General features: G+C 44.1%; 1 pseudogene; it reads right to left on the reverse strand.

Annotated features, from left to right (window-relative positions):
- Positions 1-1,795: 1,795 nt before the first annotated feature.
- On the reverse strand, positions 1,796-5,373 carry LOC135230518 (serine/threonine-protein kinase MARK2-like; annotated as a pseudogene).
- Between the last annotated feature and the right edge of the window lie 5,446 nt (positions 5,374-10,819).

Below are 10,819 nucleotides of genomic sequence, written 5' to 3' on the forward strand. Positions count from 1 at the left end.
TCTTGACCTACTTCTTTATGTGATTGTTATTAAGTTATTATATTTATTTATTGTGTGTTTGTTTACCATGTCCTTTTTGTTTTGTTTTGATTTTCCCAAGTAGGCTGAGTGTGTGAGCTGCTTTAATTGTTGGCATCTTTGAAGCTCTCACATCGTCTGCAGGTGGTCAGAGCAGCTACTAGGTATGTAAGCCCAGGAGTCTGTTTACTTTTCTTGTGGGAGTGGGCATAGGTGTCCAGGCTGTTGTTCATCAAGTCTGTGGTGCAGACTTTCACCTACAGTCCTAGATGGGCAGGACTGCATAGGGGTGTTCGGAGCAAGCACAGGTTTCTGACTGCAGGAGGGGGCTATGTGCAGAGCAAGACAGGGTGCTGATGGCTCCTCTTGGGTGCCTAGGTGGAGGGCATGTCCCTGTCCCCTCGAGTGCATAGTGTGGAGGGGAGGGTATTGCAGCTCGTCCTTGGGTACCCGGGGCTGTTGGCTGGAGGGACTGGGAGGCACCTCTTATTCTCAGACCCCTGTTGTGGGAAGGTAGATAGAGTGGTGGTACCACCAGCCCTGGTGTGGGTGGCTGAGGCACCTGCTTAGGGGGTAGGGTGGTATGAAATGTCACAAATTTGCAGCTCCACCTTGGCTGCCATTGTTGAAAATGTGCTTCAGGTGTATGCCCTGCTGTTTTATGGTAATGAGGGCATGTGGTGTTGAACCGGCCAACATAGTTATGGGCAAGTGTGAAGGGTGCTGTAAATCCGTGGACCCCCTATGCCAGTGGCTGGGCGAAGTGGCTGTGAGACTGGTGTGGGAGCAGAGAGCCCTAAGTTCCCAGCATAGGGGGTGTGGCATTTTTTAGTATTGTGGGATTGGTGTCAGGGAGGAGTGGGTTTGGGGGTGAATGAGGGGAAGGAATCACTTCTTCTCTGTGAAACTCCGGGAGGGGGAGGGGTTGTTTTGCCCCAGTGCACTAGGTTAGAAGCTTGCCCTTAACTGTTACAGGTCTGGTGTCATCCTACTGGGCTCTAGAGGCATTTGCAGATGAGCTGCTGCTTGGCTACACCCGCTGTGATGACGCTTGTCTTTAAATGTTGTTCCTTGTCTCAGCCTGTGTGAGCTACACTGACTTAGCTAACAGGGCACTGGCAATCTTGCTATCGGTACTTCTCTGCTGCTTTTGGATTGTCTAACCTCCCTCCTGCTGCTCAGTTCGATTCTTCAGCTTTGTCTTTGATGATTAGGGTGCCTAGATTGTCGTATATAATTGATTCACTTGCTTTTTCGGGCCTTTGTTCTAAGAGGAACAACAGGCAGTGTCTGACTATTCCATCATCTTGGCTGCACTCCCCTGGGAGTGTCTGTTGTGGTTTGAAGGAATGTTTTCTTCACGTGTGGTAGAAGGGACCTGCATGAACCTGAGAGAAAAGATGTGGTGGAGATGCTCAAACCTGGAAAGGCCAAGCCATTCTCAGTGAAGTTTACAGGGAAGAACTAGCTCCATGAACCCTGATGAGATGATGTGGATGATCTGCCAAGTGCGGGATGCCAGTAGCTGCGAGTGGAATCTCACCCAGACATACGTGCTGCTGTGCACACATGGCACACAGGCCAAGAGGACTTTGTGCAGTGGAGGTTGAAGGTGTGCACAAGAGTGGTGGAGCCACTGGTTGGTGATTTTTCAACAAGATTGGAGTGAAGAGAATTTCAGGCACCTCTGTGGCCTTTAAGAACTTTGCCTGCCAAAATTACCAAGGAGCTTAACCTATGAACTTCTCTGTTCTCCTAGGCAGCTGCTGGCACCATGTTAAAGTACAAGCTTCCTGAAAAATTTTGAGGCAATGCTTTCGAAGGCTTCAGACATGCCTGAAATTCTCTTCAGTTTCACCCCATTGAGAGTCTGCCGAGGCAGTGTGCACACCTTCATCCTCCACTGAATGAAGTCTTCCTGTCCTGGTGTGCCATTCAAACATAGCAGCGTGTATTTGTGGGTGAGATCCCACTCACAGCCATTGGCATCCAGCACTCGGCAGATCTCCTGCCTCATCTCCTTGGGCTCCATGGAGCTGATGATCTTCATCTTCCAGGTAAACTTGAGAGAGTGAGGTTTGGCCTCTCAGGGTTTGAGCATCATCTCTACAGCTTTGCTCTCAGGTACCTTCGGGTCCTTTTTGACACACATAAAACAAAGATACCTTCTCCTGATCTTAAAGAACCTCCCAGTGGCCCCCTGCTGGCCCTGGCTGCTTATGAAGGGAGAGGCTGGAGTCACAGCCTGGGGCATATTCGGCTGGTCAGGTACTTCCTGCACCCGCTCATCATTTAATGAGCTTAATTTTAACACTCCCTGGGAGAAACTGGTTCCCTCTGGGGCTCCACTACTCTTGTCGATGGTGTGGGCTGAGGAAAAGCCACAGAAACACATTGGGGGGCTGTACTGGGCTGTGGCACCTCACTCTTTCTTACCTTGGCACACAGTCCCGAGGTCTGGTTGGGCTGTGCTTAGGCTGTCCTGGATTCCTGGTGCAGGTGGGACATGGCCATTAGATAGACCGTTCAAAGAATTGTGGATGTAGTAATCATAGGTGGGAATGGCAGGCTTGGTGGAACTACACTGTTTGGGTTCAGCACAGGTGGTAGGATGCACCTCATGGGGTGAGGAAGAAGTGTGGCTATTGGTGCAATGGACTGCAGCTTGGGGTTCCAGGGTGCTGGTGTGGCTCTCCATCTCAGATGTGTTGTGACCCAGAAGCAGATAGGTGGCCATCACGTCATTGTACTTTTGGTTCAACAGGGAGTCATGAATCTCTTCCTGTGCGTAACCCATGTTCACCATCACCTCAATGCACCAGGGGTCATCATAGTCTGGGAGTGGCTGGACATATAGCCTGTTTTTCTTTATGGCCCACCTTCATCCATAGATGTCCTGGGATCTCCTCTAATGTGGCTCTCTTTCTTGGGTCACAAATGAAAATTTTGCTCAGCAGTTATTAACACTGTGTAGACATGTGGAAAGGAATATCATATTGTCCCTCCAGTACCTGCTCTCACAGCTTCAATAAGGTCTTTCCACCAAAAGGCAGAGATGCACTTACCATGAAGTACAGGATGACTCCCAGGCTCCACACATCCACTGGGGGTCTGTCATACTTTTCTCCCTGAAAGAGTATAAAGGGAACTTATACTCTTATAAGGGAATAAGGGGGACTGCCACAGAAGATATCCAGCTTGTTTCCCGTGGTGAATTCAGTTCCAAAGCCAAAGTCTGCAAGTTTGATGTTCATTTCCTCATCCAATAGCAGGCTTGCTGTTCTCAGATCCCTATGAACAATACCATTGTTGTGACAATACTACATCACCAACACTATTTAGTGAAATTTTCTTTGGGCCTCTTTTTCACTCATCAAACTATGAATCACTAGGTGATAAAACATGTCCCCTCCACTTGCATATTCCATCACTATATTGAGGGTGTTTTCATTCTCTATCACTTGAAACAGCTTTACAATATTTGGATGATGGAGAGCCTTTATAATTTTTATTTTTTGGTATAGTCTCTGGAGGTTGGAGGACGTCTGTTGGATCTTGTCAGCTGTTTTAATCAGTACCTCTTTGCCAGTGTTGATGTTCTGGGCCAACTTGGCCCTGGCAAATGTCCCATTGCCAATGGTTCTGAGGAGGTGGTAATGTCCCACATGGGTTTCCTTCTCAGCAGAGAAGGCTAAGTGGCTCCATAGCATGTCGGATGTGCAGTCAAGGCCTAGTGGGCTTTGGGATAAGAGATGCCCTTGTGGTAGTATTAAAACTGGAATTAAAAATGGAAAAGTGATGACTAAAAACCTAATGATATATGGAAAAAATGAGAAAAATAAGTTAAAATGTAATAAAAAAGATAAAAGGAGAAAAAATTAAAACTTTAAAAGAAAAAACTTGTGAAAGCTAAAAACATAACTAGAAAAAATCAAATAGATCGAATGAAAGTGACCAAAATAAAAGAATAAAAATAAAATGAAAACTCAGTAATCAGAAAAATAATAATCTACAAGTTTGAAGTGATGTAAAACAAAAGAGGTAAGGAAAATTAAAACAAGAAAATTAATAAAATGGGTAATTTAAAAATATATTGAAAGGATAAAATTAGAAAAACAAAAGAACTGAATGAAAAAGGATATACAAGAGAAACATATAGAAATGAAAAGAATAAATTAAAAAGGAATAATATGACAAAATTAAAAAATAAAGACAAAGATTAAATGTGAATATCAAAGAATACAGAAATGAGAAAAAATGGTAAATGGAAAATAAAGCAATAAAGAAAAAGATAAAGAAAAAAGATGAAAACATAAGATATATATGAATTAGGTAAATGAGAACAGCAAAAGGAGGAAATGGAAAATTAAGATTAAAATGGCAAAAGGTAAAAAATTAGAAGCAAGATAAATGCTATATATGAACACAAAACAATAAATAAAGGGTCAAGAAAAAGGCAATAAACAATTAAAAAAGGATAAGAGCAGATATAAAATGACAATAGTAAAATGATAAAGAAAAAATAAGTACATAGAAAAAGTAAAATGAAAAATTGAGAAAATAAAGGGAAAGGAAAATAAATGAAAAAATAACAAAGGAATGAAGGAAAACGAGGAAAAGTAAAAACAGAAAAGAGTAAGGAAAAAATAAGAAAAGCTAATAATGAAATAGACACAAACCCCACAATTTGAAGAGAAAGAAGCTAAGTTCGATCACAGTCTCTCAGGTCGCTGAAACAGCTTCCTGAGCTAGAAGGACCACAAATTTAGGTTTCCAGGGACTTATACATGGGCTTGGAGCTCCAAACAATTGACTCTTTATGAGGTTGCCGCAAGAAATGGAACAGTCAAGACTGGGGATAATTCACTGTGCCTTCACTTTTTGGTCTGAAAAATACCCATTTTTTCAAAAAGAAAAATGTGTGTGTGTGTATTGCATATAGGGAGAGAATTCCACAGAGCTTTTCGTTCTTTTTTTTATTGATTTTCATATTTTTTTATTGTGTTGAAAATATACATAACAAAACATGCCATTTCAACAATTTCTACATGTACATTTCAGTTACATTGATTATATTCTTCAAGTTGTGCAAGCATTCTCGCTGTTATTTTCCAAATCATTCCACTACCTTTAACAGAAACTCAGTGCCCCTAATCAAAAACTCTTCCTTTTCCCCTCCTTGTCGCCCCTGGTAACCATTAATAACCTTTGTCTTGTGTGTATTTGCTCATGTCCTGAATTATTTTGCTCAGGTTGGTGTTTTCAGGCTTCATGTTTTTGTATACATCAGGACTTCATTTTTTGTGGGGCGAGGGGTGTGGTCTCTGATATTCTATTGGGAGTCCCTGGCTTGCAGCAACAGTTAAGTGCTCATCTACTAGGTTTCAGGTTCAAACCCACCCAGAGGCTTCTCACAAGACAGGCCCAGCGATCTGCTTCTGAAAAGTCACAGCCTCGAAAACCCTATGGAGCAGTTCTACTCCATTGTGTGTATGTAGAAGATTTTGTGTGTTCATCTCTTGGTAGACATTTTGGTTTCCATCTTTTGCCTATTGTGAACAGTGCTACAGTGAAGATTGTTGTACAGATTTCTGTTTGCCTCCCTACCCTCACTTCTTCTGGAATTGGGATTGCTGGGTTGTATGGTAGTTCTAAGTTCAGTCTTTTGAGGAAATGCCAAACTCTTATCCATAGTTGCTGTTGTGTTGTTAGGTGCTGTCGAGTTGATTCTAACTCATAGTGACCCTAGGTACAACAGAACGAAACACTGGCCAGTCCTGTGCCATCCTTATAATCGTCGCTATGTTCGAGCCTGTTGTCGTAGCCACTGTGTCCATCTATCTTGTTGAGGGTCTTCCTCTTTTTCACTGACCCTCTACTTTACCAAGTGTCTTAGTTATCTAGTGCTTCTATAACAAATATTACAAGTAGATGGCTTTACCAAACAAATTTATTCTCTCACAGTCTAGAAGACTAGAAATCCAAATTCAGGGCACCAGCTCCCTAGAAATGCCTTCGTTCTCTGTTGCTTCTGGGGAAGGGCCTTGTCATCAATCTTCTCCTGGTATAGGAGCTTCTCAGCACAGTGACCCTGGGTCCGAAGGTTGTGCTCTGCTCCTGGCACCTCTTTCCTGATGGTATGAGGTCCCTGTATCTCTCTGATTCCTTCTCTCTCCGTTTATGTCTTGGGATATAAAAGGTGATGCAGGCCACATCCCAGGGAAACTCCCCTTACATAGGATCAGGGTTGTGACCTGAGTAAAGGTGTTGCATCTTTTACAATTCAATCCACGACATTCCAGCCTCTGGCCCTCAAAAATCATGTCCTCACAACATGTAAAACACTTTCACCCCACCATATCATCCCAGAAGTCTTAAATCAAGTCCAAATTCTATCCTGGGGAAAAATTTTTCTTCATCTGTGAAATCTAGAATACAAGTTATCTGCTTCCAAGTAGAATGGTGGAAGAGGTGCAAGGTAGATATTTCCATTACAAATGGTAGGAACTGGAGAGAATGAGGGGATAACGGGCATCAAGAACAATTCACGTTAGCTCTCAAGGCTTGAAAATAACCCTCTGTTTTCTCAGACCACCTGGACAACGGCCCTGTCCTCCAGACTCCGAGTGGTGGCCACACTTTCTGGATTCTGGACAGAGGCTCCTCAGCCCTAGATTTCAGCTCTACCTTCCAGGCCTACTGGGACGGCAATTCTGCTCCATCAGCTTTGGGCTGCCCCATTCTCCTAGTCCATCTGAGTGGCAGCTTCACCTGCTGTCCTTGACAGGCCCCATTCTTCTGCCCTTTGGGCGCAGCAGCCCTGCCCCCTCACCTTTGGGCTGTGGATCCATCCCCACCCTTCAGCAAAATTTTACTTGCATGCGATATTAATATTGTTTGATAATTTCCACATTCTGTTGGATCACCATTCTTTGGAATGGGCACAAATATGGATCTCTTCCAGTCAGTGGGCCAGGTAGCTGTCTTTCAAATTTCTTGGCAGAGGAGTGAGTACCTCCAGCGCTGCATCCATTTTGTTGAAACATCTCGGTTGGTATTCTGTCAATTTGTAGAGCCTTGTTTTTCACCAAGGTCTTCAGTACAACCTGTGTTTCAGCCCATTGTTGATGCCACTGTGTCAATCCCTCTTGCTGAGGGTCTTCCTCTTTTTTGCTGACCTTCTACTTTACCAAACATGATGTCCTTCTCCAAGGATTGGTCCTTCCTGGTGACCTGTCCAAAGTAAGTGAGGCAAAGTCTTTCTATCCTCCCCTTTAAGGAGCATTCTGGCTGTACGACATATTTGTCCATTCTGGCAGTCCATGGTATATTCAGTATTCTTCACCATAATTGAGGCCTCTGTAAAGACTTTAAGGATCCCTGGTGGTGCAGTAGTTAAGCATTCAGCTGCTAACCAAAATGTTCGCAGTTTGAATCCATCAGCCCCTCCATTGTGATAAGATGTGGTAGTTTGCTTTCGTAAAGATTAAAGCCTTGGATACTGTGTGGGGCAGTTCTCCTCTGTTCTATGGCATCCTTATAAGTTGGAATCGAATAGACAGCAATGGGTAAAGGCTTTTAATCTGTGAGATTAAAATAAGAGTAAGAGGAACTAAGCTCAGATTCTGGCCCGTCCAAATTGGAACCTGAAGCCAAGCCACCCCTACTGAAGCAATGTGTGGCAGAGGAAGCCAAGGCTTGGTTGAGTTTGAATTCGGGTGTGGATCTGGAGGCTGACCTGAAATTAGATTCAGTGGGTGTGGAGGCACAGCCACCAGTCAGAGTGGGGGCATATGGAAGTCAGTTTATTAATGGAATGTTAGCATATGTCCATCTCACAGTGGGTCCAGTGGGCCCCCAAACTCATTCTGTAGTGATTTCCCCAGTTCCAGAATGTGTAATTGGAATAGACATAGTCAACATCTGGCAGAACCCACACACTAGATCCCTGACATGTGGAGTAAGGACTATTATGGTGGGAAAGGCTAAGTGGGAGCCATTAGAACTGCCCCTACCTAGGAAAATAGTAAACCAAAAGCAATACTGCATTCCTGGAAGGATTGTGATTACTGCCACCATCAAGGACTTGAAGGATGCAGGAGTGTTGATTCCTACCACATCCCCATTCGACTTGCCTATTTGGCCTGTGCAAAAAACAGATGGATCTTGAAGAATGCCAGTGGATTATCAAAAACTTAACTAGGAAGTGACTCCAATTGCAGCTGCTGTTCCAGATGTGGTTTCATAGCTGGAGCAAATTAATGTCTCCTGGTACCTGGAATACAGCTATTGATCTGGCTAATGCCTTTTTCTCCATACTTGTTTCAAAGGACCCTTGGAAGAAGTTTGCCTTCAGGTGGCAAGGCCAGCAATATACATTCACTCTCCTACCTCTTTTTTTTATTTCTCCTACCTCAGAGGTATATGAACTCTCCAGTTTATGTCATAATTTAGTCCACAGGAATGTCATTACCACCAAGCAATGAGAGATAGGAGCAGAGTGCCCCCTTTACACCAGAGTCACTGTGCTGAGAGGCTCCTGGACCCAGGGGAAGATTGATGATAAGGACCTTCCCTAGAGCCAACAGAGAGAGAAAGCCTTCCCTTGGAGCTGGCACCCTGAATTCAGACTTCTGGCCTCCTAAACTGTGAGAGAACACATTTCTGTCAGTTAAAACCATCTACTTGTGGCATTTCTGTTATAGCAGCACTAGATGACTAAGACAGAATTCAAAAGCCAACCTTCTCTGAATAGAATATTTACACAATTACAGGTCTCCTGTTGCTATATCTATCATTTTTGCATGTTAAAAAAAATTGCAGTGGTATTAAATTTTATTGCAAAATTTCTAAACACAAGTAAAAATGGTAATGTTGGAAATTTGTTGTAATTCCATTAACATATATATTTTATTACCACAGCAATTCTAAGACTCAAAAATAATTTTTATTTTACTAGTTTTATGTGTAGTATTTGGGAGAGGAATTAAGAGAAATGAGAGTTCAGAAATGAATAATCTAAAGCATGAGATCTCAAACTCTGTCATGAACCTGGGGCTTGAGTCATAAGACAGAAAAACAAACAGTGAATGAATATTCACATTCTCTTCCCTTCCTCGAGGAATCCTGACATTGGCCTGCATCTTGCCACTCCATCTTGACCTTTCTCTCCATTCAATTCATCACACTCTAACCAGAATATCTTTGCAAAAATGAATCAAATCACTTCCTCGTTTCCAATCCTTTCATGAATTCTCACTAGTTTTAGGAGAAATTCAAAATTCTGAATGCAGCTTATTGAGTCTTATGTTATCTGGCCCCTAGAACTTCAGTGCACTTGTTACTACTTTCCCCCCTCACTCTCTCAACTACAATCACAGTGAAACTGCAAATATCCTGTCGTCTCTACTGTTCACTCATCCTAAATCCTCTCGCCCCAATCCCCACTGCTAACTACATTTTACCCATCTTTCAGGTCTCTGATCAAATGTAACTTCCTCAGAAATTATACTCAGGGGCCATTACTATACTTCCTCATGCCATCTGGGATTCTCTCTGTACTCCTTATCACAGGTCAAATAATTATTTGTGCAATCACGTAGAGGTTTCCAATGGCGTATAGGGCTAATGTGCCTGCAGATGCATTGTCATAGGCCCGTTTGTGATCTACGCAGCTTGTTGCCTCAGCATCCATTAATCCCTCCTAGCTGCCCTCCCACCCACTTTCTGACATGGTCATTCCTATCTTGTCATGCCCTGTGTGGCTCTGCACGCAGATGTGCTGTTGTCTCCTCTCTGACCTGTGAGCACTAAATTCTATATTTGTTCTCTGGCCCTCCTGCGTGAGGTTCACTTCCTTGGGCGTACCTGACAGACCGTCTATGACACCCACAGACCTCCTTTGGATAAAAATTATAAGACAATTAGTGACGAGGATGGGATGGCCCACAGGACTGCTACTGGACTACTCCTGGCTCACTAACTGGCTCCGCCAGACTGACAACACTAGCTGGGTAGCTCTCCGTCTTCCTGGCATTTGTCTGAGCTCCTGGCAGCTGCTTTTTGTGGTCTCTTCTGGGTGCTGCCAAGGCTTCCCTCCCCAAAGTGTGGATCCCACAAGTTTGAGTCCTCCCTGGACTGCACTGACCAGCCCTAACCTGGCACAAGGAGGAAAGAAAGAAAAAATTCCCCCAGTGCTCCCCAGGAGGAACATCCTGGCTCTGAGTGCGATTGGCTGGATCAATAACAAAGGGTCCCTGCAAACTAGTTTAAATTAATTCCTATGAATGGGGTCAGGTGGTCGACAAGCCCCACCAGCGGACAGCTGCTCGGTCTAGGTGTGGTGTGACCCCAGTGATGGAGTAGAGTGGGAGTCTCTTCCCTGACATTGTCCCTTGAGTCCAGGGGTGGTGGCGGGACTGGTAGCCAGTGCGTAAGACTCCTTTCCCCTTAATTTATCCTCTGGCATCCTAATCAGTGAGAGGACATCCCCACCCCTGGGAAGTAAGTGTGCCTTCTAAGAGTCAATCCTGCAGGGGTGTACAACCCCTCTGTTGCTGCATACCTTGCTTCTGTCGCTTTTTGTCTCCTGACCCCATTGTGGGTCTAACGGTTGGCATTTGGTGGAAAGGGACCTCGTGAGTCAATTTAAGGGCCAAGAACACTTTGTGCAGGCTCCTCTGGAAACTCCCGAGGAAATTAGTAAACTGCGAAAGAAATGCGGAGCTTCTATATGATGAACTGAGGCCTATCAACATGCCAAAGAGCTGGTTCTCTGCTCTTGCAGAGTAGAGGCCCAGGC

This window comes from Loxodonta africana, chromosome 3 (genome assembly GCF_030014295.1).
Source record: "Loxodonta africana isolate mLoxAfr1 chromosome 3, mLoxAfr1.hap2, whole genome shotgun sequence".
Lineage (NCBI taxonomy): Eukaryota > Metazoa > Chordata > Mammalia > Proboscidea > Elephantidae > Loxodonta > Loxodonta africana.